Raw genomic sequence first — 26,610 nt, forward strand, 5'->3', positions numbered from 1 at the left:
CTTGGAGCTCCCTCCCAGCGGCTCTGGCTACGCGTTGCAATCTCGTCCTCGCTCGTACTTTCGCTTTCATCTTTGCTTTTTTTAGTGCGACGATCGGGCGGGAGAGGGAATGAAAGCGAGAGAGAGAAAGAGAGTTGGGCGGAGAAAAGCCTAAGAGAGCAGCAAGCAAAGTCTCCGAAGAGAGGACTGAGCCTTACTGCAAAAAATTCGGACTGGCATCAGGTAAGGAGGTGAGCAGTTCTCCTGCGGCTCTGATGATTTCCGTGTCTTTTTTTTTTTTTTTTTTGTCTTTGTCTTTTTCTGAGCGTGTCTGCGTTAAAGGAGGCTCTGAGCTCATTGCTAGGCGGGGGGCGGCAGAATCGTTTATTTTTACTCATATGACTAATGATGTCGGAGAAGGCTGCCCTTCTTCCCCGCTGCAAAGGGAATTAATAACATGCAATCATCAGGGAACAAGCAGAGCTGGTGCTACTATAAGAGTTGTAAGTAACTGCTCTGAAATCGACGCGGGTCTCCCTTTCCAGCGGTGACGCGTGTTCATTCGACGTCCCCCTCTGCAGCTGCTACGAGGCTGCCCTCCTGCTCCTCTCGCCTTCTGCCTCTTTCCCTTTTTGGGGTTTGGCAGAGTGGAGGGGGAACCTCTTTGGAAGCAGACAGAGCCTTAGCTAGGTGATCTTGCGCCCCTGGCAGAACCGTCCAGATTGCGCCCCCTAGCCACGGACAAATTAGCTCTTCTTTCCCTCTCTCCTCCAACCCCCCCTTCCTCCCATTCAATTCCTCACGCACTTCCCCTTGTAATGAATTATTTCACAGAAAATCCAGTATTAAATTTATTATTTCTTGATAAAAGGTTTCAGGAAAGAAAATGACATTTTGATTTGACTTGACAGTTTTTTTAAATGCAATTCAGTTGTAAAACAATACACAGACATACAAACTATATCATACGGATTTGTTCCACAATGATAACTTTCTGGTCTCAGAGCTCTCTCTCTCTCTCTCTCTCTCTCTCTCTCACACACACACACACACACACAGAGAGAGAGAGAGAGAGAGAGCTCACAACCCACCTCCCTTGCCCCCCCAACCCGTTCCTCTCTCAGCAACACCAACACAAAATCTCAGCAGCCCTCCAGGTGACGTCTTCGGAGGGGAGAGAGAGAAGGGAGGAATAAAGGTTTGCTGAGGGGTTGAGAGGCAAGGAATTTGTGTCTGGTCCTTCCACAGGTTGGGGAGAAGGAGCAGGGAGAAGAGAAACCATTCTTTTAGAAATCTGAGGAGAGAAACCATTTCCTTGGAAAGCTGATACATTGGTACCTTGGTTTGCCACCGTTTTGGATTACAACCACGTCAAACCCGGAAGTGCGTGTCCCTTTTTTTTGAATTACAACCAATGGGGGGGGGGGAGGCCCCATTGGCGAAAGTGCGCCTTGGGTTACAATCTGTTTTGGTTTATAACCGGACCTCCAGAACGGATTATGGTTGTAAACCAAGGTACCATTGTAATGTACAGCTTGGGGGAGGGGTGGGTGGGTGGAGAATTTAGACACATAAGGGGAATCTGGTTATTAATTACTTAAATCAGTGGTTTTCAACCAATGTGCCGTGGCACCCTGGGGTGCCTTGAATGAAGGTCAGGGGTGCCGTGGGCAACACTGGCCTCCATCCCTCTTCCTTCCCTCCCTCCTTCAAAGGCTTGCACAGCTGTTTGTTGCTGCATCCCTGGCTACAAGCTCCCCAAGTGAAAGGTGCCTCTGGGGCTGGCCAGGGGGTGCCAGTTTCCAGGAGCTGAAACAGGGCCTCAGAGTAAGCAGGCAAGTGGGCAAAGGAGCCCAGCCAGCAAGATGAATTACTTAAATCAGTGGTTTTCAACCAATGTGCCGTGGCACCCTGGGGTGCCTTGAATGGTGGTCAGGGGTGCCGTGGGCAACACTGGCCTCTGTCCCTCTTTCATTCCCTCCCTCCTCTGATGCCCTCTGGTGTCTCTGCCTCTGAAAGGTTTGCACAGCTGTTTGTTGCAGCAGCCCTGGTTACAAGCTCCCCAGGTGGATGGTGCCTCTGGGGCTGGCCAGGGGGTGCTGGTTTCCAGGAGCTGAAACGGGGCCTCAGAGTAAGCAGGCAAGTGGGCAAAGGAGCCCAGCCAGCAAGACCACCAGCCCTTGCTGCTGAGAATGGACAGACAAGTCCCAGGCCCCTGTGGGGCAGTGTGAGGAGGCACCTCTATTGAGGGCAGGAAGGGCAACTCAGAGACCAGGGGTGGCATCAGCAGCTGCCCAGAGGACTCCCAAGGAAAGGAGAGAAGAGGCTGAGGGAAGACTTAACAAGGAGGGGTGTTGTTTGAAAAAGAGTGAGAAGCTGCCAGCTCTACAGGCAAGGGGTGACATAATTGGGCTCCTGAGCCCCACAGAGATGCTACAGAAAGAATGTACTTGATCAAAGGAGCTGTGAACACAAAAAGGTTGAAAACCTCTGACTTAAATGACAAGCAGGGGCAGAATTTACATACAGAGTCTAAAGGTAGGATGCACTCTTAAAACATACTTTAATAAAACTGCCCCAACCCCTTCTTCTTTTTGACCAGACCCCCCTCTTCTGCACCTTCAGACTGATAACTCTTCGTTGCATCTTTCTAAAAACATGTAAGGTTTAATCATCAGTGTAATGGGCACAGCCTCCCTCCCCAACCTAAAAAAAAAAAAAAATTAAAAATCAGGAAGTGCAGTTTCTTAAAATGCTGAGAGTCCCCTTCCTCATGTCCCTCTCTAAATTCAGGGCTCTTGGGCTCTGCTCCTGTGTCCTGGGCTGGCTAAATGTAGAGGAGTGGGGGGAGGCAGCAGTTGAGGAACCCCCAAGGGAGCCCCCAGGGGAAGAAGTCTCAGAGCCAGGGGATTGGGGGTAGGATGGAGATGAGTGAGGGAGAAGAGAGAGCAGACTGGGAGGAGGAGGAGGAGATGTCGGAAAATGAAGAGGCAACAGGGTTTAGTGAGCAGGAAGAGTCTGTGGCAGAGAGCGGTCCAGAATCAGAGGCAGAACTGGAGGGGGGTCAAGAGGCAGAGTAGACACAGGGAATCTCCCCCCTGGACTGCCAGAACTTGAAGAGGAATGAAGAGGGCAGAGCAATGAGAGACAAGACAAAAGAAATTCAGGTTGCTGGGGAAGAAGGAGCCTTAGAGAGCAGGGGATGTGGGGACCTACAGTCCTTGCAACAGCTGCATTGGGGCAAGAGATACTGGGAAGAGTTGCTGTGTTCACTCAGCCTGCGCTGTTTGGTTTTCTTTGAGTAAAGAGTTAACGTCATTGACAACAGGTATTTTGTTGTTGTTTAGTCGTTTGGTCCTTTCCGACTCTTCGTGACCCCATGGACCAGAGTATGCCAGGCACTCCTGTCTTCCACTGCCTCCCGCAGTTTGGTCAGACTCATGTTTGTAGCTTCGAGAACACTGTCCAACCATCTCATCCTCTGTCGTCCCCTCTTTCTTGTGCCCTCCATCTTTCCCAGCATCAGGGTCTTTTCCAGGGAGTCTTCTCTTCTCATGAGGTGGCCAAAGTATTGGAGCCTCAGCTTCACAATCTGTCCTTCCAGTGAGCACTCAGGGCTGATTTCCTTAAGAATGGAGAGGTTTGATCTTCTTGCGGTTCATGGGACTCTGAAGAGTTTCCTCCAGCACCATAATTCAAAAGCATCAGTTCTTCGGCAATCAGCTTTCTTTATGGTCCAGCTCTTACTTCCATACATTACTACTGGGAAACCATAGCTTTAACTATACGGACCTTTGTTGGCAAGGTGATGTCTCTGCTTTTTAAGATGCTGTCTCCGCAACTCCAGCTCCTGATGTCCCTTCTATGATTCATACCTTCTACCTATAAAGCTTTGTTGCTTGGCAAATGATAATGATATTGCAGACGCTGGAAATTTTACAGAGGGCATGCCACTCTTAAATGAATGCTTCTAATTAGGCCGGTCGCTTAACATTTTCCTGCTTCCTTTCTCTGCAGCGCACCAAGATCCACAATGGTGGAAGACTTCGAGGTAGCCATTTCTCAGGGCCAATTGGCAGGCGCTGTGTCGCACGTGCTGGCAAAACCACTGTCCTTTTTCAACAGCACTCCGCTCCACATTGCTGTAGTAGGAGAGCCCGGCTCCGGGAAGTCCTCCTTCATCAATGCCATGCTGGGTCTTCGTGCCGATGACCCGCGTGCCGCTGCGACTGGCATACAGATGACGACAGTGCAAGTCAAGGATTACCCACACCCAACACTTCCACAAGTGATCCTTTGGGACCACCCTGGAAGGGGAACGGCAACTTTTGGAGAGGACAAATTTGAGAAGAAGGTCGATTTGAATCACTTTGATTTCTTCGTCATCGTCGGCTCCCAGCGCTTCCGCTCCACCCATTCTGACCTGGTCCGTGAGATCCAAGATATGGGCAAGAGCTTCTACTTTGTGCGCACCAAAGCAGACCTGGACCTGTCGGCCGCCAAGAGGCAACGGCCATCTGACTACAGTGAGAAGAAGGTCCTCTTGCACATCCAGGAGGACTGCAAAGAGTGCTTGGTAAGAGAAGGAGTGAGGGACCCACAAGTCTTCATCGTCTCCAACTGGGAAGCCGACCGCTTTGACTTCCCCCTCCTGCAGGAAACGCTGAAGAACGATCTCATGCGGCTGAAGAGGCAAGCCTTTCTGCTCCGCTTCCCTAGCATCTGCCTGCCTATCTTAGAGAAAAAGAAAACCACTGTGAAGGAGAAGATTTGGACCAAAGGGCTTGTTTTGCTGGTCGCTCTTGGAAGCCCAGTTCCCTTCCTTCTTCCCATATTTCTGTTTAGTAAGTTCCGCTCCTGGTGCTTCCTAGACTTTGGCCTGGACACTCCATCCCTTACAGCTCTGGCCCAGCGTGTTGGAAAGACAAGCACAGCCCTTAAAGCAGCAATGCAGTCCCTGGGAATGTTCTCTGCCATTTTATGGGTGCTGCCAGACTTGGTGGGACTCTCAGTGATGGCTTATGAATATCACCGCTGGGAGCATTTCCCCATCTTTGGCTGCCTTCTGTCTGTTGGGATTTCGCTTCCTCGCACCTACTTCATGCTGCAGAAATGCATATCGGGTGCTGCTGATGACACCCAGAGGGTTTTGTCCAAAGCTCTTGAGGCAGAGGGAAAAAAGTCCATTTAGTAGCAAGCAGATGTGCCATGATGACTAAGTGCTTGATATATAGTATCTGGTGAATTATACGTTGCCATTTTTAAAACAACCACCACCAAAAAACATTAAAAGAATAATAATCAGATGATCAGGTTTTTTATTTTAAAAATTCCATAAATCTTAGGCTTCTCATTTTTTATAAAAAAATCCTAAGTGAAATAATCTGAATGCCAGCATAATACCCTTTCAGTTACTTTTTAAAATTAGTATCTCTATCCAATGTATAAGAATTAAGACCAATACTGAAAGGAGACTTTGGGACAAATGGACTTTTTCCTATTCATACTTCTTTCAGTCCACTAATGAATTGCTCTGTATATGATGTCAGACTAGAAAAAACTAGTGACCTATGTGAACCTGCTTGCAAGGATGGTCTCAAGTTATAATTTATGGAGGCTGCAGCATTCACTTTCTCTCCTTCTCTCTCTCTCTCTCTATATATATATATATGCTGCATTTGCTTTTTTTCTTTAGGAACAAGAGTTAGCTCTGTATCACAAGTCCCATGCAACATCTCTTTCAGAATTTTCTTTCCCTCATACACACTCAAACTGAAGGAGGGCATTCAGCTAGACAGGAGCCTCCACATTTGTGAAATAGAAAGTTGAGGAAGTTTTAGTCTGTTTTAGTATTTTAACTCTTGCATATCTTAAAGCATGACTATAATTGTTTCTTGGTTTTATTGGATTATCTCTTTGCAAACTGCTTTGAGGTTTTATTAGAATCAAGTGGTGTATAAGTTTTCATGAAATAAACTAATTGGTTAAATTACCGTATTTTTCACCCTATAGGACACACTTTTTCCCCTCCAAAAATGAAGGGGAAATGTGTGTGCATCCTATGGGGTGAATGGAGGCTTCAGGAGAGCCCCACCGCCAGCCCCACAAGCTCGGGGGACAGCGGGGAGGCTGCACGCAGCTTCGGCATTGCTCTGGGTCCCGTTCTGGGGGCTGGGGGAGGGGGAAGCTCCGCTTTCCCCGCCCCCAGCCCCACAAGCTCCCAGAGCGATGCCGAAGCTGCACGCAGCTTCGACATCGCTCTGGGTCCTGTTCTGGGGGCTGGCGTCGGGGGAAGCCCGAGCTTCCCCCGCCCCAGCCCCGCACCTGGGGGGGGGGAATAAATTTTTTCCTTTATTTCTCCCCTCAAAATCTAGGTGCGTCCTATGGGCCGGTGCATCCTATAGGGCGAAAAATACGGTAATCTCCTGGCCACCCTTACTAATCAGCTTTCAGTTTCCCATGAAAGTCTCATAAATGAGAAATATTGTGAATTATCTAGACCCCCCCCCCTTCTTTGGCAATCACTCTGGGCTGAGTAAGGTTGTCTTCCATAAACATGGTTTTAACAGTCAGTATGTAAGTGACCGTGGAGGCACTTCTGGATCCACACGGCCGTCCGCAGTGGGGACATTGGTTTCCGGGCGAGTGTTGATCACAGTGTGGATTTGCCAAGTGTGTCTTCCTCTTAGCACATTTCTCCCTTGTGTCCTGAGTTCGAGTGTCTTCAAAGCCCATGACACCTTTGGTAAAGGCTGTTCTCCAACTGGAGCGCTCGCAGGCCAGTGTTTCCCAGTAGTCAGTGTTTATACTACATTTTTTTAGATTTGCCTTGAGACATGTCATCGACACAGTAATAATGCATGAGTGGGTGGTTTATAGTGGGCAATTCAGATACCGTTCCACTCTATTAATAGTTCTGCAACCCTTCCCCAATGTCACTCGGTTATTATTGCCATCAGGAAGGTCACTCTTGCTCTGTAGTGTGACAAAATTGGGCAACATACACACCCATCAACATTTGTGCTACGAAAAAGTTGCAGAAGAAGAAGAAGAAGAAGAGTTTGGATTTGATATCCCTCTTTATCACTACCCGAAGGAGTCTCAAAGCGGCTAACATTCTCCTTTCCCTTCCTCCCCCACAACAAACACTCTGTGAGGTGAGTGGGGCTGAGAGATTTCAGAGATGTGTGACTGGCCCAAGGTCACCCAGCAGCTGCATGTGGAGGAGCGGAGACGCGAACCCAGTTCCCCAGATTACGAGTCTATCGCTCTTAACCACTACACCACACTGGCTTTAGCAGGAAACTATGGACCCATGCCTATTGCAGACGAAGCAGTATGACCATCCCAAAACATTTGCAGATGCAAAGGGTATTGAAAGTGGGATCATGTATAATCACCCCAGTATGAGCTCAGATATGAATTCTCAATAAAAAGGACAGCTGGAAGATCCCTACAGCCTTCCTCAGACTGATGCCTTCCAGATGTTTTGGGCTTCATTGGCCATGCTGGCTAGCTGGCTACTCTGGGCAGCTACCAACAAATATAAAGACATAATAAAACATTAAACATTTAAATAACTTCCCCATTCAAGATTGCCTTCAGACAGCTCAGGGGTCAGATAACTCCATACCCTCCAACATTTCTCCAATGAAAATAAGGACATCCTAAGGGAAAGCGGAATATTCCGGAATCAAATCAGAAACCAGGGCGGCTTCTCTAAATCAGGGACATCCCTGGAAAATACGGATACTTGGAGGGTCTGCCTTTGCTGTTTTTGCTTCAACAAACCGACATGGCTACCCCTTTGGAAACAGTCTGCCTAAGTCCCCTAAGGCCATTTCCCTCATGTGAGGAGAGGACAGGGCCCCATTGCCCATGTTCTGAAGTCATTCAGTGGCTGATCCAGTTGGTTTCTGCCCATGGAATGGAGGGAGGGGCAGTGGCCATCTTCCCCTTCATCTCAGGCAACATAACGTCTTGGGTTATTCTTCCTCAGAGAATAGATGTCAGGGATTGTGAATGTGGCGGAGACAGGGGGCCAGGAGGCTGACCCAGGAAAGGAAGCCACTGGTTTATGGGAGCCAGACCAGGGGGAGGAAGAAGAAGAAGAAGAAGAAGAAGAAGAAGAAGAAGAAGAAGAAGAAGAAGAAGAGCTGGGGCAGGATGCGGTGGAGGAAGAAGAAACTGTCCAGCCAAGGGATGGGCCAGTTGACTCTCCGCCTTCCCCTGCTCCGCCATTTCCTAGAACCAGGAGGGGCTTGAAGAGGAATGAGCAGCAGCGGCTTCCGTGCAGAAGAAGTCGCCCTATGGGAGCTGCTGTCAGTGTTTCTCTTGCCAATAAAGTGTCAACTACCAGCCCTGCATCTTCCTGAGCTGCTGCAGTGGGCCATGACCATTATGATCCAGTGTGTTTTAACCAAAAAAGCAAAACCACACATGCAAAACCCAATCTCACAAAATCCCTCATAGCCCAAATAGTCTGTAGGCTCTACTATCCTCAGACTGAACGTGGAAGCGTGACTCATGTTTTAAAGGTTTAAAGAATGCCATAACAAAAAGTTCAAAATGGCTGCAAGTCCTTAACTTTATGAATCTCAAACTTTTAACTATGTTTTAAAATAATTTCCAGCCCTTGTGGTCCAGGCAACTCTCCCCGGCCACCTAACCCAGAATGTCTCCCTTTGAGAGACGACCCTCAAACCAAGGGAGAATAGAGGGGCTGCTGCATTAGTGTCAGCAAAGCATTTCTGAAATAAAAGGGGGAGAGGAGAGTGGGCAGTGTGACAGTTTTGCTTTGTTCAGGGGGGAAATGCATGCTAGAATTCTACGAAGAAGAAATCCAGTTTCTCATCTCAGTTCCCTTTATGATGAAATTAGCCCCCCTTCATATCAACACAGAAAATTCAGTATTCAAGAATGAGTCTTCAGGCACATAGCAAATGCATTTCCTTTACTTGGTAGAACTGAATTGAGCACTACAGAAAATAAGATAAATGAGGTTAATAACATAAAAACCGTATAATATGTTAGCATTACAAATCTGAAATATTGTTAAGGCTGAGAAACCTTGACTAAACATTAACTAAATCATAATTTTCTGAATCAGCAAAGCTAGAATTGGGCAGGTAGCAAAATATTACATAAGCCAAATGAGCTCCAAGGAAGGGGTATGTATTCCCAAATTCTCCTTTGAATGAGGTTTTTTCCCCTACGCTTTCTCAATTATCGAAGAAAGGCAAGATTGCATTCCACAAAATCTGCAACTTTATTATTATTATTATTATTAGAATTTATATACCGCCCTATACCTAGAGGTCTCAGGGCAGTTCACAGAAAACTTCATGAAAGGAAAAAACTATATGCCCAAAATACCTACACTTCAACGTCTACAGTAATTTTGATTATTGCCTACTATCATCTAACGAAACAGTTTTAGCAGCATCTAATAAAACTACATCAAAGTCAAACAATTCTCTTTTTTCAAGGCATACCTGGGTAGAAGTTACACAGAGAGGTTTCAATAGGACGTTACATCAATATGACAAATGTGTCTAGTTTACATCTGAGCATACTTTAAATGTATCAGTTAAAAATAGCATTCACTATGGACATGACATGTTTAATGAATCTCTAAGGGTGGGATGATTAAACCTGGCCAGTTCAATTCATAACAGTATTGGGTTCCATACAGGAAATGGGGAGCAGTGGTGTACCTGTCTGGCACGCTTGTCTCCAAAGGACTTTACAAAAATTGTTGCTTTTTATTCCTATTTTTTAAAGCTTGATTGTGTTGTATTGCAGTAAGGCAAATCAGCCATAGGGTCTGCTCCATTGTCTCTAGAACCAGCCAAAATGAGAATGAAAAAGGGTGCCAAAGTGGGAATGTTTGCCATCGCAGCAGCAGCAGCAGTTCCTACTTACTTCACCTTGGGTTGCATCAAGTCCTGTGCCTGCCTGGGTGCTCTGCCTAGGGCTCTGGGTTCCAGGGCTTTCTTTCGAACCCTATCAGCATCCTCAGCTAGATTATTCAGGAAGCTCGACAGCATCCAATAAGTGGTGGCAAAAGACACCCCTGCTGCTACCAAGCTTCTAACTAGCGAAGGCGGGAATAATTCTTTTGCATAATCGGTTATTTTCTTTATAACCAGATCAATGTTAATTTCTATCATCTGAGGAGACTTCATCACGGCCTTCAGTTCTTCAACAGGCTTCCTGGCCAATCTGGCCCGCCTAGCTAAGGAGTCATCATCCAGCTCAAACATCTTGTAGAAGGCAACCATGGACCCAAGCAAAAGGGCAACATCACAAGCCAGAGGAAGGTTTGGAATGGGAATAGCGTTGATGCCAGCAGACACCAGGGATATTTTCCACAGGTGGCTCTTCAGTGCAGATTTCTTCTTTTCCTTGAATTCAGGGGAAAACATGGGAAGGCTGAGCAGGAATGCAAGTCTCTTCAGGCAGGGCAGATCTTTCTCCAAGGTCTCCACCAGTCGGGGGAAGTCATACTTGTCAAGGTCCCAGGAGGAGATCAAAAAGACTTGAGGGATGGTGTTCCTGAAGCACTTCTTAAGCTGCTTCTTGAAGTCATCCCTCATCTTTTCAAGGACTTCCTCTGCATTGAAGGTATTTGGGTAAGACTTTTCCATGTTGTATAAATCTGAATCTACTTTGGAGCGCACAAAATAACACTTCTTCTCCATCTTCTGGATCGCCTGAGCTAGGTCAATGTGGTTGGATCGGAATCTCTCTGAGCCAACAATGATAAAGAAGTCATAGCGGGGGAAATCCACCTTCTTAAGGTAATTGTCTGGTGAAAAATCTGGGGATCCAATTCCTGGCAGGTCCCAGAATTTCACTTTGGGATAGTTAGAATGGGTATAAACATTTGGATCCACTGTAGTTTCTGTCACTCCTACAGCGGCAGCACCATCATCTTCTGCCTTCTTGCCTTGGAGAGCATTGATGAAGGCTGATTTCCCAGAGCCCGTCTCTCCAGTGATGGCAATGTGAAGCTCAGTGTTTTCCATCTCTTCCAGCTCCTTTTTTACTTCTGAAGCTGCTTCCTTCATTCCACCATCACTGAAAGCCTCCATAAACCTCTCATATATCTTGTTTGCTATATTGAAAGGTGTCTTGGGGTCGAAATTCACGTCTATATTTTTCAATATACCCTGGAAAATCTCAGGCAACGATGAAAGTTTTCCTGCGTATGAATTCATCCTAGAAGAAAAAGGGAGAGCTCAGAAAGGCTTTTTCAATACTATTGACCCATCTAGCTGGGAAACTCAGTGATGATTTACACTCAGCTCAAATATAAATATTCTCTGCACAGCAAGAAAAAGTTTGAATTTTGATACTGTGGGCATTTCTACAAGGAATTCCTTTTGTACTCGGTGTTGCTCTTAAATTTACATTCTTCTCAGAGTCCACACAACAGCATCATTATCAAAATGCCATTTTATATTTCACACACCCCATTGAATCCAGACTTTCAATTTCCTTGCTTTTTCTGTTTTTGTTTTTACATATTGAGTTTTGTGCAGAAACTGTAAATTCAGATTAAATGCCAAGAAAACATTGGAATTTTGATGAGGACATTGTCATGTAGACACTCAAAAACTTCCATGTATAAGTAGAAAGAAGTCCTCAATAAACTGTGGTGTGGAAGCTTCCTACCAGAAGTGGCTCACTGTCACGGGACTGCCAGGGAATGCCTTGAGGAGTGGGAACAGGCAGAGGGAGACAGAGAGGAAGTGATGGATGGGGAAGAGGGAGAGATCCCGGAGGCGGAACGACTCTCTGATTTTGAAGCAGAGCCCCAGCAACACACAGGAACGGACGGAGAGCCGGTCCCCGTGCTGTCTGCACAGGAGAGGAGGGGGTTAAAACACAGGGAGGAGAGACGTCCCATGAAACTTCCCCGCCTTTTCTGTTGGAGGAGAAGCCAGAGAAGACCACTCCCCAAATCTGAACTGGACGATGACTGACAAATATGACCTGTCGGACATATGGGGGCTACGAAATCCAATGGAGAGAGACTTCACTTTCTTCTCAAATACAAATCAATCATTTTTGAGAACTGATTATTAATTATGAATATCCGGAGACTTGGTTCCTAGGGTTACTAAAACTGAAATTTGCCCTAAGACTTGCTCTGATCACAATGCAGTTTTTTTTGGAGATGAAATTATATCTGCAGGGTTCCTTCAGATGGAGGATGAATGATGAGTTGTTGTGGAATGAACAGGTGATTAGTAAGGCCCAGAAGACTCTAAAAGATTATTTTGAAATAAATATGAGCACAGAGGTGGAAACAAGAGTCATTTGGGGCGCAAGTAAGGCTATAATGAGAGGTTTCCTCATACAACAAAATTCGATAAAGAAAAAGATACAGAATGAGAAAAAAGAAAAAATCCTGTCTCAAATAAAAGATAAAGAGAAGAGCCTAAGATCAACACCTAAGAATCAACAGATTCAAAAAGAAATTAAAGCTTTGCAGATCCAATTTTCTCAAATTATTAATCAAGAAATAGAATGGGAAATAAAAATGATGAAACAGATAAATTTTGTATCTGCAAATAAACGTGGAAAATTGTTGGCTTGGCAATTAAAAAAGAGACAGAAACAAAGTACCATTACAAATATTGTATCTGATGGGAAATCTGTGGAAAACCCTGCAGATATAAGAAAAAAATTTCAGAAATATTTCAAACAGCTGTATAAAAAAGCTAAAGAAGATAAAGACAAAATTGAGCAATTTCTTAAAGCAAATGAAATGCAAAAAATTCCCGAGGATGAAGTGATACTACCTAATGGTATGATTACAAGACAGGAGGTTGAGATAGCAATAAACCAGATGCAGTTAGGCAAAGCCCCAGGACCAGATGGTTTTTCTGCAAAATATTATAAAACTTTGAAAGACTGGTTAATTCAGCCGTTAGCAGATGTGTAAAAAAATTTTTAAGAGGGGACAAAGCACCCGAAACCTGGAAAGATGCTTTTATAACCCTGATTCCAAAACCAGATCAAGATAGATCCGACATGAAAAATTATAGACCGATCTCATTACTTAATGTGGATTACAAAATTTTTGCAAATATATTGACCAACAGATTGAAAAAGGTTCTAGCAGGTTATATTCATAAGGATCAGGCAGGTTTTTTTGCCTGGGAGACATATGAAAGATAATATTAGGAACATAATTGATGTATTAGAAAGGCTGGAAGCTAAAAGAAATTGTAAAGCAATGTTAATGTTTATAGATGCTGAAAAGGCCTTTGACAATGTTTCTTGGTTATTTATGGAAAAAAATCTGGGAAGAATAGAGGTTGGACAGGAATTTTTAAACAGTATTAATGTGATCTATTTTGAACAAAAAGCAAAAATTATAGTCAATAATATGGTATCAGAAGAAATAAGAATTGAGAAAGGAATCAGGCAAGGGTGCCCACTTTCCCCTCTGCTATTTATTTTGGTTCTGGAGGTTCTGCTAAATATGTTAAGGAAAGAGGAGGAGGTAAAAAGAATTGTAGTAGGATCCAAGCAATATAAATTAAAAGCCTTTGCTGACGACCTGGTATTAACTTTACAGGACCCAGAAACTAGTGCAATAAAAGCACTGGAACTGATACAGGAGTTTGGGCAGGTAGCAGGATTTAAATTAAATAAGAGCAAAACCAAAGTTTTGGGGGGAAATTTAGATAATGAGGAAAGAAAAATTCTCTTAGAAAAGACAGGCCTTGCTTTTGTGAAAAAAGTTAAGTGTTTGGGTGTGAACTTATCGGTGAAAAATTTGAATTTATATAAAGATAATTATGAAAAATTATGGAAGGAAATCAAGAGAGATCTTGAGATATGGTCAAATTTAAAACTTTCATTGATGGGCCTAATATTGGTGGTTAAGATGAATGTATTGCCAAAGATGTTTTTTTTATTCCAAGCTTTACCAGTTATTGATAATGTTAATTGTTTTAAAGAATGGCAGAAGGCGCTGTCTAAATTTATCTGGCCAGGGGAAAAACCCAGAATTAAATATAAATTACTTACAGATGTAAAAGAAAGAGGGGGATTTTCCCTGCCAGATTAAAGATATACTTTGAAGCTGCTGCCTTCTGCTGGATTAAGGACTGGATTCAATTAGAAAATGAAGATGTTTTAGATTTGGAAGGACTGGACAATCGATTTGGATGGCATGCATATTTATGGTATGACAAGTTAAAGGTCCACAGTGGTTTTAAGAATCATATAATCAGAAAGGCATTATACAATGTATGGATTAGGTATAAAGAACTTCTAGTAAGAAAAACACCCAAGTGGATTTCGCCAATGGGAGCACAGGCCCCCAAAAAGTTAAATATGGAAAATAAATGGTTGAGGTATTCGGATTTATTTCTAGAAGATCATGAAGGCTTTAAACTAAAACCATTTGAACAAATTAAAGATAAAGTGAATTGGTTACAATATCACCAAATTAATGAATTATATAAGATTGATAGGAGAAATGGTTTTGCAACAGAAAAATCCAAACTGGAAATGGAGTTGTTAGACACTAAAGTTAAGAATACAGTGGTGCCTCACAAGACGAAATTAATTCGTTCTGCGAGTTTTTTCGTCTTGCGAATTTTTCGTCTTGTGAAGCACGGTTTCCCATAGGTATTAACGGTTTTAAGAAAAAGGAAACAAACTCGCAAGACGTTTTCGTCTTGCGAAGCAAGCCCATAGGGAAATTTGTCTTGCGAAGCAACTCAAAAAACGAAAAACTCTTTCGTCTTGCGAGTTTTTCGTCTTGCGAGGCTTTCGTCTTGCAAGGTACCATTGTATGTCTAAAATGTGTAATCTGTTGTTGGAGTGGCATACAAAGGATGAACAAGTTAAATGATTGATTGGGCAGGAGACGTAGGACATAATATAATGTTGGAGGATTGGGAGAGGTTATGGAAGAAAGGGGTTAAGTTTACTGCATGTACGATGTTAAAGGAAAATATTATGAAAATGATGTATAGGTGGTACTTAACCCCAGTAAAACTAGCAAAGATTTATCACAATAGTGATAATCTTTGCTGGAAATGTAAAGAAAATGAAGGCACCTTTTTTCATATGTGGTGGACCTGCCCCAAGGTGAAAGACTTCTGAGAGATTTATAATGAATTAAAAAGATGTTGAGATATACATTTATTAAGAAACCAGAGGCCTTTCTTCTTGGGATAACAGACCTGGAATTGCCCGAGAAAGATGTTAAATTATTTTTGTATGCCACGACGGCTGCTTGAATTTTACTAGCTAAGAACTGGAAAATACAAGAATTACCAACTGTGGAAGATTGGCAGGTGAAGATGATGGATTTCTTGGAGCTAGCTGACCTGACTGGAAGAATCCGCGACCAGAAAGAAGAGGAATACCAAGAAGACTGGAAGAAGTTTAAAGACTATTTGAATAAATATTGTAACATAAAAAATTAGAAATCACTTGAAAGTACCAAGAAAAGTAAGAAAAGTGAATAAGTAAGATAATAAGAAAAGTGAATAAGTTAGATAGTAACTGGAAATATTTTGGTTTAAGAATGATATTGGAAAGTTGTTACATACAGATACAAGGAAATTCAGGAGGGAGGGAATGAAGGAAGTCAACCAATATGTAAATAAGTATGGGTTTTTAAAGGATTAAATTCACTCTTATTGTTTATTTCTTTTATGGTGGTGGATAAGAGGTTTATTGTACTGGTTTTTTTGTTTTCTTCTTTTTTGATGCACTTTTAATTTTATTTTCTTCTTCCTTTCTGTGTTATTTGTTCTGTTATGTGGTTTAATTGCAGAAAACTTAATAAAAAAATTTTAAACTTTTTTTTGAATGGTGATGCCCATTAACTTGGGGGGCCTGGTCCCCTCAAGTATTTTCTGGGGGGAGAAGCCCACTCGGCCCCTAGGAGTTGGCTACAATGATTCTAGGATTGGGAGCTAGATGAAATGATATAATTGGGTCCCCTCTAAGCCTGTGGTTTCATAACTGTAAGGCTGGATTTTGTAGTAGAAGGAACTGCTGAAGTGGTCAAACTGGTCTGACCAAGTTCATGGATCTGGACCAGTCTGTTAGGCATCTATTTCCATGTCTAAAGTGTTGGTGAACTACAGATGTGTTGCCATAGAAATGACTAGCTAGTGATGCTTCAAGAAGGAGAGGGTGAGCTTTCCCACATCCACTGGCTGGATGCCACCTTACCAGGGACTAGGGCTAGCCTTTGTCTAGTCTCATCTGGAGATGGGAAGACAAGGACCAGACTTGCTGTCAGTGCTGAAACCCTGCAAGAAAACTTTTGGGGAATTAACATCTGTTGGAGTGTGTCAGAGCTTCCCGAGGTCCCAGCTCACAAAGGACCAACGCCAGTTCGTTGTTATATACAAAGTCTTTATTGAAGTTCAGTTTCGCTTTCACAACCGCAGCGTGCAGCTCTACGTCTGAAACTCTAGACTGCTGAAGCTCCGTCTGAATCTCCTCCCCCCAGACACCAGTTTAAGACTCTAGCCTTGCTCCACCTCTTCCTTTGCTCTTTCCTCCTCTGATTCCGCCTGTCCGCTGGGGTCTCGCCCTTCCTAGACTCTTCTGACGCTGAGTCCCCTGAGTCTTCCCCCTGCCTCCGGCGGGCTTTAGGACCTGGTTCCCAATCCGGGTTTTCTGCTGTCCCACACGCCTGTGCATTCGAACTTGGCGCGCGCGCCCAGCCGGCAACCTTCCTCCTGACCGTTACACTGCTCCTGTCACTGCTTCCCCCTTCGGGGGGGCTAGCTGGACCTGACCTCCCCTCCGTTCCCCCACTCTCCGATAGAGGCGTGGTCAGCCCTGACTCATCTTCTCCCCCTGCTGGAGGAGACGCTGGCCCTGACACATGGGACTCTTCCCCCCCACTACGCTCTGGTGGGGAAGCTGGTCCTGATCTCCCGCTGCTGCTTTGGGAGTCCCCGCTGGCCCCTTGTTTCTGGTGTGTCCCCCCTGGGACCCCCCTTGCCCTGACCATCGGCGCCTCCTTCTGGGAATCTCCTGATTCGCTGGAGAAGCTCATGGAATCTCTCGGGTCACTGTCATACTCCCCTACGCTGCCCTCAGATTCTTCCCCTTCGCTCTCCATTTCCTCTCTCCCCTGTGCCTCCGTCCCTGAGCCCCTGACAGAGTGTTACTGCTGTGAGACCTTTCAGCTTGTGCTGAGGTGATGGGCGGGTGTGCACACACACAGCACCATATATCAAAAAGACACCACCGTTTCCAGTGACCTTCATTCCAAGCAAAAACTAGATTGTGCATGCATTTGGGGTGATGCCAGTGGAGCAGTTCATGTGTATAACAGCCAGTCATTGTTCACTTTTGCCTAGTTTCATCGGCAATTGGGGGGGGAGAGGCTTCAGATAACTGTTAACCTCTTCTGTCCAGACTCTTTAGATGCACTCCAGCTCTTCACCAGTCAGCTCAACAGCCCAGGCAAAGGAGAGTTTGTAACTTTCCCTCCCCATCCCATGATTCTGATGATAATCCCTCTCCTCCCAGTGCTGCTATTAATCTTAGGGGAAAGCTTCAGAGCAGCAGGAGATCAAACCTCATTGGGATCACAAGCCTGCCAGCCTGCCACTGAACCAGCTTTGTCCTTCTCAGTCAGGCCGAGATGCATCCCATAACAGAGAACATAGGGTAGATCCACACCACACATTTATAGCAGGTTCAAAACACATTTAAAGCACACGACTTCCTCCCAAAGGATATTGGGAATGGTAGTTCCTCAAACACATATAAAATTTTAGCACCCGTAAACTACAGGATTCTTTGGGGGAAGCCATGTGCTTTAAATGTATGGGGAATGTGCTTTAAATAGGCAAATGTAAGAGTGTGGACAGGGGTGAAGAGCAAATCTGTTAACAGGACAAAAGGTGTTGATGGAGCATCAGAGAGGGGAGACAGATGTTACCAAAGTGATGGGGGTGTTTACAGTGGCAGGAAATGAAGAGTTTTGAGGAAGTGTTGCTGGGAGGAAGAAGGAGGAAGAAAGACTGGGATCCATCTTGGGCAGACTGGCTGCAGGCTGACTGGGAGAAATGCCCTGGGGCTGCACTACTGTAGGGGAACAAATCCCTCTTGAAATGAGCATGCTGTAAGATCTGGACTCCCGCCGTGCAGACTGAAAATAGGGTGAATAGGTGAATAAAGCATATTTCTTAAAATCTCTGCCGTGTCTCAGTTCTCCAAAGGACGACAGACCCTAGGTGCATGCCAGGAACCCCACAGGCTCTTGCCACTGCTCGGCAGAGAGAGAGGGAGGTCTTCTAACTTTGCTTCAGAAGCATGCCATTTGCACCCCTTAGACTGCTTTTGTCCAACGGCCTAGTCTTATGAGGCTCACAATGTACCTTTCCACTGATCAGCCATGTTGGAGGGGGGAGAAAGGAAGGTTCCAGATAGTTTGTCTAGTTTCATGGGCAAAGGGGGATGGACGGTGTGGGGGGCTTCAGATAACTGTTAACCTCTTGCTGTCTAGCCTCCTTTTAAACACTCTCAGATACTCCCCAGTCAACTCAACAGGACAGAAAGGATTTGCAGGCAGAGGATAGTTTGAAACGTTCCCTCCCCATCCCATGATTCTGATGATAATCCCTCTCCCCCCAATGCTGCTGTTAACCTTAGGGAAGAAGCTCAAGAGCAGCAGGAGTTCAAACATCATTGGGATCACAAGCCTGCCAGCTGAGCAAGGGGAAAGCAGGCTGGGAGGGAAAGACTTTGAAGAACCTCTGTTAAGACTTACTTGCTCCTTGAGATTCTTGACAAACAGATGCTTGAGGATAGGATAGTTTGTCTTCTCACTTCAGCTGCTCACACTCTCTCCTGTCCTCTCTGGACTTTGTGGCAGAAGAGCTAGAAGATCTCAACAGACTGATGCTTTCGTTCTTGTGAGTTGGTGCTAGCAACAGGAAATCTGTGGTCTCCCCTCAGCTAGGCTTTGAGCATAACAAACAGGTGCAGAAGAGGCTGTGGTTGCTCGCTACCTGGACCCCCTCCCTCACTCCTGTTTGGAATTTTCACATCAAAATTCCCAACTGCAGTCTACTGGGTTACAGAATTAGCTTTTCTAAGACTTTTCTCCTGAGTTTTGAAGCAGTGTGAGCTTTTGCTCCCAATCAGGACCCAGCACAGTCCAATAAATGATTTACAAGAAGGAGGATGTAAAGCAACACCATTTAGCTTTCGTTTTCTCAGAAATCACTTGTTTGAGCAGAGCTGTGTGCTGGGCGGGGAAGGCCGAGAGGAAAACTTGTAAACAGGATCTAATTTCTGTCAGCATCGCCCTAGAGCCAGTGCACCAACTGGACTCTTGCACCTCAACCCCGACTGGGCTAGGCGAGCTGGGTAGCACCGCCAGAGACCTCCTTCTCACAGGAAACGGTCACAGTGCTGTGGACTCACAGCTCAGAGCTGAGAGCACCGGATTCACTGTCTCAATAATACAGTCGTTGCGCAGCAGAGTTTTGCAGAGTCTTGCAGAGTATAAACCACTCGGAGAGCAGCTCTGTAGAATATCTTCCTTTTATTCTGTAACTACAACTATGATACAAAACTATATACAGAACTGAATATTCTAAGCATAAATCAATGCTACACTGAGAGTCTGCAGCTGCTCTTAGCAGCAATCTTATCTCTAGGATCTCTAACACTCTCACTCTCTCCGATACACTGACTGACTGACTCTCTCTCACACACACACAGATATGTTGCTGGGCAGAATAAGTAGACAGGCAGGACACGCCTCCTCCTCTCTGGAGAGTCAGCAGAGACCATCAGGAGATGATCAGGAGATTCTTGTGTATGGGAGGGGTGAAATCTCCTCAATTTCTACTGCAATATCATAAAAACCCACAGCTACTTTCATAGGAGAGACCTATGCCATGCCATTTACAAAGTTACTTCAACACTGGTCATCTTTCAGAGACACCGTTGATGGAATCTTTCGAGGAGCTGGAGATGGCGTGGTCCGTGTTTCACAAGCATACAGTAAGGCTGGTAGTACAATAGCTTTGTAAACAAGCATTTTGGTTTCCCTGCGAATGTCCGGGTCCTCAAGCACTCTGCACTTCAATCAGGAGAAAGCTGCATTTGCAGAGCTCAGGTGATGCTGGATTTCGGCATCAATGCTGGCCCTTGTGGAAAGATAACTGCCTAGGTAGGAGAAGTGATCAACATTTTCCAACGTTACACCATTGAGTTGGATATGTGGTGCTGCAGAGGGGTTGTTTTGTACTTGTTGGTGCAGCACTTTGGTTTTTTGGATGTTGAGTGATAGGCCAAGCTTTTTGCAAGCTTCTGCAAAGATATTTAGGATGGTTTGGAGGTCATCCCCTGAGTGTGCCCACACTACGTTGTCATCAGCATACTGAAGCTCTGTGATGGAAGTTATGGTAACCTCACTCTTTGCTTTCAGACTGCTCAGACTGAAAAGTCCACAGGGCATTACGATTTACAGTGTCAAAAGCCTTAGTCAGGTCAATAAACACCATATACAGGGGTTGGTTTTGCTCTCTGCATTTTTCTTGAAGCTGTCGAGTGGTGAAAATCATGTCCGCTGTCCCCCTAGAAGGCCAAAAACCATTTTGGGATTCAGGAAGGGTCACCTTGGATATTGTTAAGAGACAGTTTGCTAAGATCCTTGCAATAATTTTGCCGGCTGCAGCCGAGAGATGCCTCGATAGTTTCCACAATCAGTTCTGTCACCTTTTTAAAAGAGATTGAGAATTTTGGCATCCCTAAAGTCTGCTGGGATCTCTTCTCTTTCCCAGATTTTTTCAATGAGCTTGTGAAGTTGTTGTGTAAGTTCAATTCCACCCACTTTGAAGATTTCGGCAGGTATCCATTAGGTCTACTGGCTTTTTTGTTTTTCATTTGGGTAATAGATGTCCACAACTCTCCCAGATTTGGAGATACTGCAAGCTCATCTCTAACTTGCTTTTACGAAATTTGAGAGAGGACCTCAGCAGCTACGGGTGAGTTGCGGTTAAGGAGATGTTGGTAATATTCTTTCCAGTGCAGTGCAATAGCTTCTTTATCTTTTAGAAGTGTGATACCGTCTGCTGAGTGTAGGGGGCATATGCCATGATTTATTGGCCCATAGATGGTCTTTGTGGCTTTAAAGAAACTCTGTGCATCATGAGTGTCAGCTAAGTGCTGGATCTCTTGAGCTTTTTTTATCCACCAGATTTTTTTGTGGTTCTCTGGTTCTTCTTTGAACCTCAGCCTTAGCAATGGCATAGGTTTTTTTCTAAGCGGCACAGTTTCTATCTCTTTGCCAGATCTGAAAGGCCTTCCTTTTCTTGTCAATCATGCATTCAATCTCACTGTCATTCTCATCAAACCAATCCTGGTGTTTCTTGGTTTGGTATGCAATAGTTTGTTCACAGGCTGCTATAATGGATGTTTTAGCTTGGTCCAGTGTTCCTCAATGTTATCAGGGAATTCTGAAAGCAGATGGTCCTTAAGAGTCGTTTGGAAGCAATCCCGCTTAATGGGATCTTGAACGACTTGAGTGTTCATTTTGAGCCTTGGTTTACTTCCTTGAAGCCTGCGTTGAGGTATAATCTTGATAGCCATCGTGGAGCGTATTAGTCGGTGATCTGACTGGCAGTCATCAGCACTTGTCATGGCTCTGGTAAGGAGCACATCACATCAATCTTTAGCATGGACAATAACATAGTCTAAGAGGTGCCAGTGGTTTGACCGAGGATGCCTCCATGAAGTTTTAAATTTATTTTTCTGTCGAAAGAGTGTGTAATAACTCTTTGGTAATAACAATGTTGTGCGCTGCACATATCGTAAAAAGTAAGATTCCGTTCTGGTTGCTGTTGCCAACTCCTTCTTTCCCAATAGTCCCAGGCCACAGAACAATATCTTGCCCAACTCTTGCATTTAAATCACCCAGGAAGATAGTTTTATCTTTCTTAGGCGTCTCTGATAGGACGGTATCCAGCTGAGAGTAAAATTTTTCTTTAATATCTTCATCAGCATCCAGTGTTGATGCATAAGCCTTATAACAGTAGCATGTTGGTTTTTGGTGAGCTTTATTTGAAGGGTTGAGAGTCACTCATTAATGCCGGTAGGGACTTCTGACAGGAGCTTCACGAGATCGTTTTTTATAGCGAAAAGAGTCTCATGGGGTTTACACTTGCCCAGCATGCTTCAGAGCAGGCCCCTCCCCCTGTGACAGCCTCTGATAACCACTTTAACCACAAAGTTAGGAGTCTACATGTGTTTCCCCTCCAGATATCATATTTGAGGGGCAACCCCTCCCAAAAAAGTTGATGGGCATTGCCCTTGTGAAAAAGTAGCAGGAACATGACTCCTGCTGGGCTTGGAGATGGAGAGGGAGCCAAGCAACAGAGGTAACAGGACTGTGTGCTGGGTTGCCAACTTAAAATATGGGGGGAGGCAGGTAAGCCCTGCCTCACCTCGTAGATCACAAGATGTGGAGCAGCCCCCCTCCAATATTTCAATATTTCAATACCTCGGCCCCTGGTAGCTGGTCCTATAACTGTGCGCAAGTCATTCTCATGCTCCCCAGCTCCTCTCCCTCTTTCACCCATCGCGGCTCAGCTCTGCATGCAAAAATGGTGCCCAGGCACTGCTGATTAAAGAGGCTGCTAACAAGTCTCAGCACCTTTAACTAACTATCATACCTAGAATTCTTTGGGGAAAGCCATAACTGTGGTATCCTAGGCATAGGGCTCCTGCTTTTACCCCACACCACCCCATATGCTTCAGTTTTTCTGCCCTTTGGAGCCAGTCGTGTGGGGATCACACTGCATTAAAACTCAGGAGAAATGGGATGACATGATACAAAGTCTCCAGCAAATTTGTTCTTTTGACTGTTGGGGAAAACTTCCTTTGCATTCTCCTCCTCTGCTTTCAGGCTGGAGAAATTTCTGCTTCCTTTTACTCTTTGTCATGACCCAGCACAGTCCAAGAAATTATTTACAAGGGGGAGGAACTAGGCCGAACTCATTTAGGTTTCCTTTTCTCAGAAATCACCTGTTTGAGCAGAACTGTGTGCTGGTCAAGTGTGGGGGAGAGGAAAACTTGTAAACAGGATGTAATTTCTGATTGAAGATAACAAAAAGCTGCAGCTACTTTCCCCTTTCTAAGATTAAGCAGGATAAATAAATAAACAGCAACAGAGCTGATAATATAATTTATTATAAATGCTCTGTTGCTGAGCAGTACATGATTGCACCGATTTATTATTTTTTGATCATATCCCAGATTCCGAAAGACCCATAGTGATAGGGGCATTCTGCCATAGGGAACTTTATTAGCGCCAGCCATTTCTGAACTCTTACCACAGTACAGTGTGTCAAAAGATTTCAGATTGCAATTCCCACTGCTGGCACTTAGAGCATGGGACAAGAAATTCCTGCTGTAGATGCTTCTCTGATGGCTTTGCAGATGCAGCTGCTCCCTGCCTGCCTGGTCTCCACTGAGAGGGTGGGGGTGGCGAAGAGCTCCAGATCCCAAGACTGAAGGAAGCTGGAGGACAAGCTGGGGGAAGGGAAGGCAAGTCTCTCTGCATGAGGCTGGAGAAACCCTTGAAGGGAGCAGTGCCCGGTGCCCCCCCCCCCCAATGATGTCCCCTAAGGCTGAAGGTGTCAGATAAGACACAGGCTTTGCGGTCAGTCTAGGATCACTCTGAGGAGAGTTTGGTGTCCTTCTTGTCTGCCTGGTTTGCAAAGCCAGCTTGTCATGCGGGCTCAATAGCTGCTCTGCAGCCTGCAGAATGTTAGCACTTTTCTAAAAAATAAACTATTTCTTCCTCTTGTGCAGTCTTGTAATTTGAAGCCATTTGATGCCCTACCCTCTGGAGCAGAAGAAAACAAGCTTATTCCCTCTTCTGTGTGACATCCTTTAAGATATTTGATGGCCATCATATCTCCTCTCAATCTCCTCTTTTCCAGGCTAAACTTACCCAGCTCCTTCAACCATTCCTTATAAGGCTTGGTTTCCAGAGGTTTGATTGGTCGCCCTCCTCTGTACAAGTTCCAGCTTGTCAATATCCTTCTTCTGAAGGATATGAGGAGCTTCCAGCTTCAACATCACTGTCTGCATCATGTTTTCTCCTCACCCAAGCAAATGCTGGGAGCAACTTTCCAGAGCAGATTTTAGAGGAGATGAGGGGGAGATGAGATGAAAAAGAGGACAGGGACTCCTGCCCCATTAACATTTGTGTAGAAGGGGGAATGTCAGCAAGTATTTCCTTCAGCGTAGGGGGAGATCTGCAGGAAGTGGGCAAATTTATTATTTTCAGTTTCTCTCTGTTTCTCATTTTTCCAATATTTAAGTTCAGCTCTTCCCATCTCCTTTTCAGCTGGCTATTTCCTTTTTTAAAAAAGTTCTCATGAAAATTCATCAGGACTTCTATTTATTATGGTTATAATTATTATTATCTTCCTCAAAAGGCAGTGTACAAAATGCAATTAACACAGCTGAAAAGCAGTTAAAACAACACAGAAAAAAGTAAATATGTTTCCAAAGAATGCTAAATAGAGACTCATGGCAGCAAACTATTCATCCACCTGGGAAAACTTGTGGGAATGAAAACATCTTCAGTTGTTTCCAGAAATTGCCGGTAGCAGGTTCCTGTTGTATCTCTGCAGGAATGCTATTCCACAGAACAGGGGAAGTCACACTAAAAGCTCTGCTCTGAATTGCAGAAGATCTACCCAAATATCAGGAGTGAGTGGCAGATTTTATCCTGCCTGCATGATTGTTCTCACTGGCCCTGGTTAATAGGGGTTAGCAAGTATGATGGGCACTGACTCATTCTATACATAAAGCTTTGTTGGAAGATGTTTTTAAAGCAATAAATACATCATGGTACAGATGTTGCTGCTGTTGGACCAACGAGATCGTGAGCTGCAGGCATCCAAGCCATGAAGGAAGCATTGTGGAACAACACAGTTTATTTCGCAACATTTATGTCCTGCTTAATTGCAATAAACCTCAAAGCAGCTGAAACAGGCGATAGGACCCGTCCTGTTTTCTTCTTTGCAGGTGCCAAAACATTTCCCGCCGCTAGGATCTAGGATCGTAGAATTGCAGATTTGGAAGGGAACCCAAGGGTCATCTAGATCAACCCCCTGAAATCAGTGCCATGTGGGGCTTAAGTGCAGAAAACGCGGGAGCTGCTGAGACGGGCACAGAGGCAACTATCACAGAGGTAAAGGGTTAACTATCTCGGATGCTTCAAGTTTCACGAGTGAGCCTTTGGGACCTTCCCAGGAAAGGCAGCATCCCCGCTGTCAATCAGGCTGCTTGGAGCTCCCTCTAGCGGGGACTGCGGCTCTGGCTAGGCGTTGCAATCTCGTCCTCGCTCGTACTTTCGATTTCTTCTTTGCTTTTAGTAGTGCGACGACCGGGAGGGAGAGGGAATAAAAGCGGGAGCGAGGAAGAGAGTTGAACGGAGAAAAGCCTAAGAGGACAGCAAGCAAAGCCTCCGAAGAGGGAACTGAGCTTTACTGCAAAAAATCCGGACTGGCCGCAGGTAAGGAGGTGAGCAGTTCTCCTGGGGCTCTGATGATTTCCGTGTTTTTTGTTTTTCTCTGAGCGTGTTTGCGTTAAAGGGGACTCTGAGCTCATTGCTAGGCGGGGGGCGGCAAAATCGTTTATTTTTACTCTTAATGACGTTGGAGAAGGCTGCCCTTCTTCCCCGCTGGAAAGGGAATAAATAACATGAAAAATCCAGGAAGCAGCAAGCAGAGCTGGTGCTACTCTAAGAGTTGTAAGTAACTGCTCTCAAATCAACGCGGGTCTCCCCTTCGAACGGTGACGCGTGTTCATTCGACGTCCCCCTCTGCAGCTGCTACGAGGCTGCCCTCCTGCTCCTCTCGCCTCCTGCCTCTTTCCCTTTTTGGGGTTTGGCAGAGTGGAGGGAGAAACACTTTGGAAGCAGGCAGAGCCTTAGCTAGGTGATCTGGCGCCCCTGGCAGAACCGTCCAGATTGCGCCCCCTAGTCTTCTTTCCGTCTCTCCTCCACCTATTCAATTCCTCACGCACTTCCCCTTGTAATGAATTCTTTCAAAGAAAATCCAGTATTAAATTCATTATTTCTTAATAAAATGTTTCAGCAAAGAGAATGACATTTTGATGTGACTTGACAGTTTTTTTAAATGTACCGTAATTCAGTTGTAAAACAATAAACAGACATACGAACCATATCATACTGATTAGTTCCACAAGGATAACTTTCTGGTCTCAGAGCGCTCTCTCTCTCTCTCTCTCTCTCTCTCACACACACACACACACACACAGTCCACAGCCCACCTCCCTTGCCCCCCCAACCTGGCGATCCCAGATCTCTCCACTGGTGCACACAGCCCTCCAGGCTGCTCTTCACCTGCCTACCCAACACACACCTGGAACAGGGAGGGAGGGAGGGGAGAGAGAGACCTCATTCATTAACCACTCCCCTCGTGTCCGGGCTCTTCCCTCACCTTGGATGCCAGGATCAGAAGGAAAAGAGCTCCCATCCCACTCTCTCCCTCTCTGAAGGTAAGATGGTAGGGAGTGGGGGTGAGAAACGACCAGTTTTGGGCCATCTTTACAAGCCAGACCCTGCTC

At 45.1% G+C, this 26,610-nt stretch overlaps 4 pseudogenes across 6 annotated transcripts in view; 3 read left to right on the forward strand and 1 right to left on the reverse strand.

Moving 5' to 3' along the window:
* Window positions 1-26,610, forward strand: part of LOC308484261 (interferon-inducible GTPase 5 pseudogene) — a 77,845-nt pseudogene that overhangs the window by 41,882 nt on the left and 9,353 nt on the right. The gene's annotated exons all lie outside the window — the stretch shown is intronic.
* Window positions 1-26,610, forward strand: part of LOC308484278 (interferon-inducible GTPase 5 pseudogene) — a 30,470-nt pseudogene that overhangs the window by 328 nt on the left and 3,532 nt on the right. The window contains exons 1-2 of one of the 3 annotated variants that reach the window (XR_013991447.1): window positions 25,027-25,210; window positions 25,398-25,542. The product of XR_013991447.1 is annotated as an interferon-inducible GTPase 5 pseudogene (transcript). Of the gene's footprint in view, window positions 1-25,026; window positions 25,211-25,397; window positions 25,543-26,610 lie in introns of those variants that run through there. The other 2 variants (XR_013991448.1, XR_013991443.1) reach the window with 2 other exon arrangements.
* LOC308484277 (interferon-inducible GTPase 5 pseudogene) lies at window positions 95-5,971 on the forward strand (annotated as a pseudogene). Its single transcript, XR_013991444.1, has 2 exons — window positions 95-222; window positions 3,997-5,971. The product of XR_013991444.1 is annotated as an interferon-inducible GTPase 5 pseudogene (transcript).
* On the reverse strand, window positions 9,966-19,080 carry LOC308483128 (interferon-inducible GTPase 5 pseudogene; annotated as a pseudogene). Its single transcript, XR_013991445.1, has 2 exons — window positions 18,761-19,080; window positions 9,966-11,202 (listed from the first exon to the last, which is right to left on the reverse strand). The product of XR_013991445.1 is annotated as an interferon-inducible GTPase 5 pseudogene (transcript).

This window comes from Podarcis pityusensis (genome assembly GCF_964106645.2).
Source record: "Podarcis pityusensis genome assembly, chromosome: 8".
In the NCBI taxonomy this organism is placed as follows: Eukaryota; Metazoa; Chordata; class Lepidosauria; order Squamata; family Lacertidae; genus Podarcis; species Podarcis pityusensis.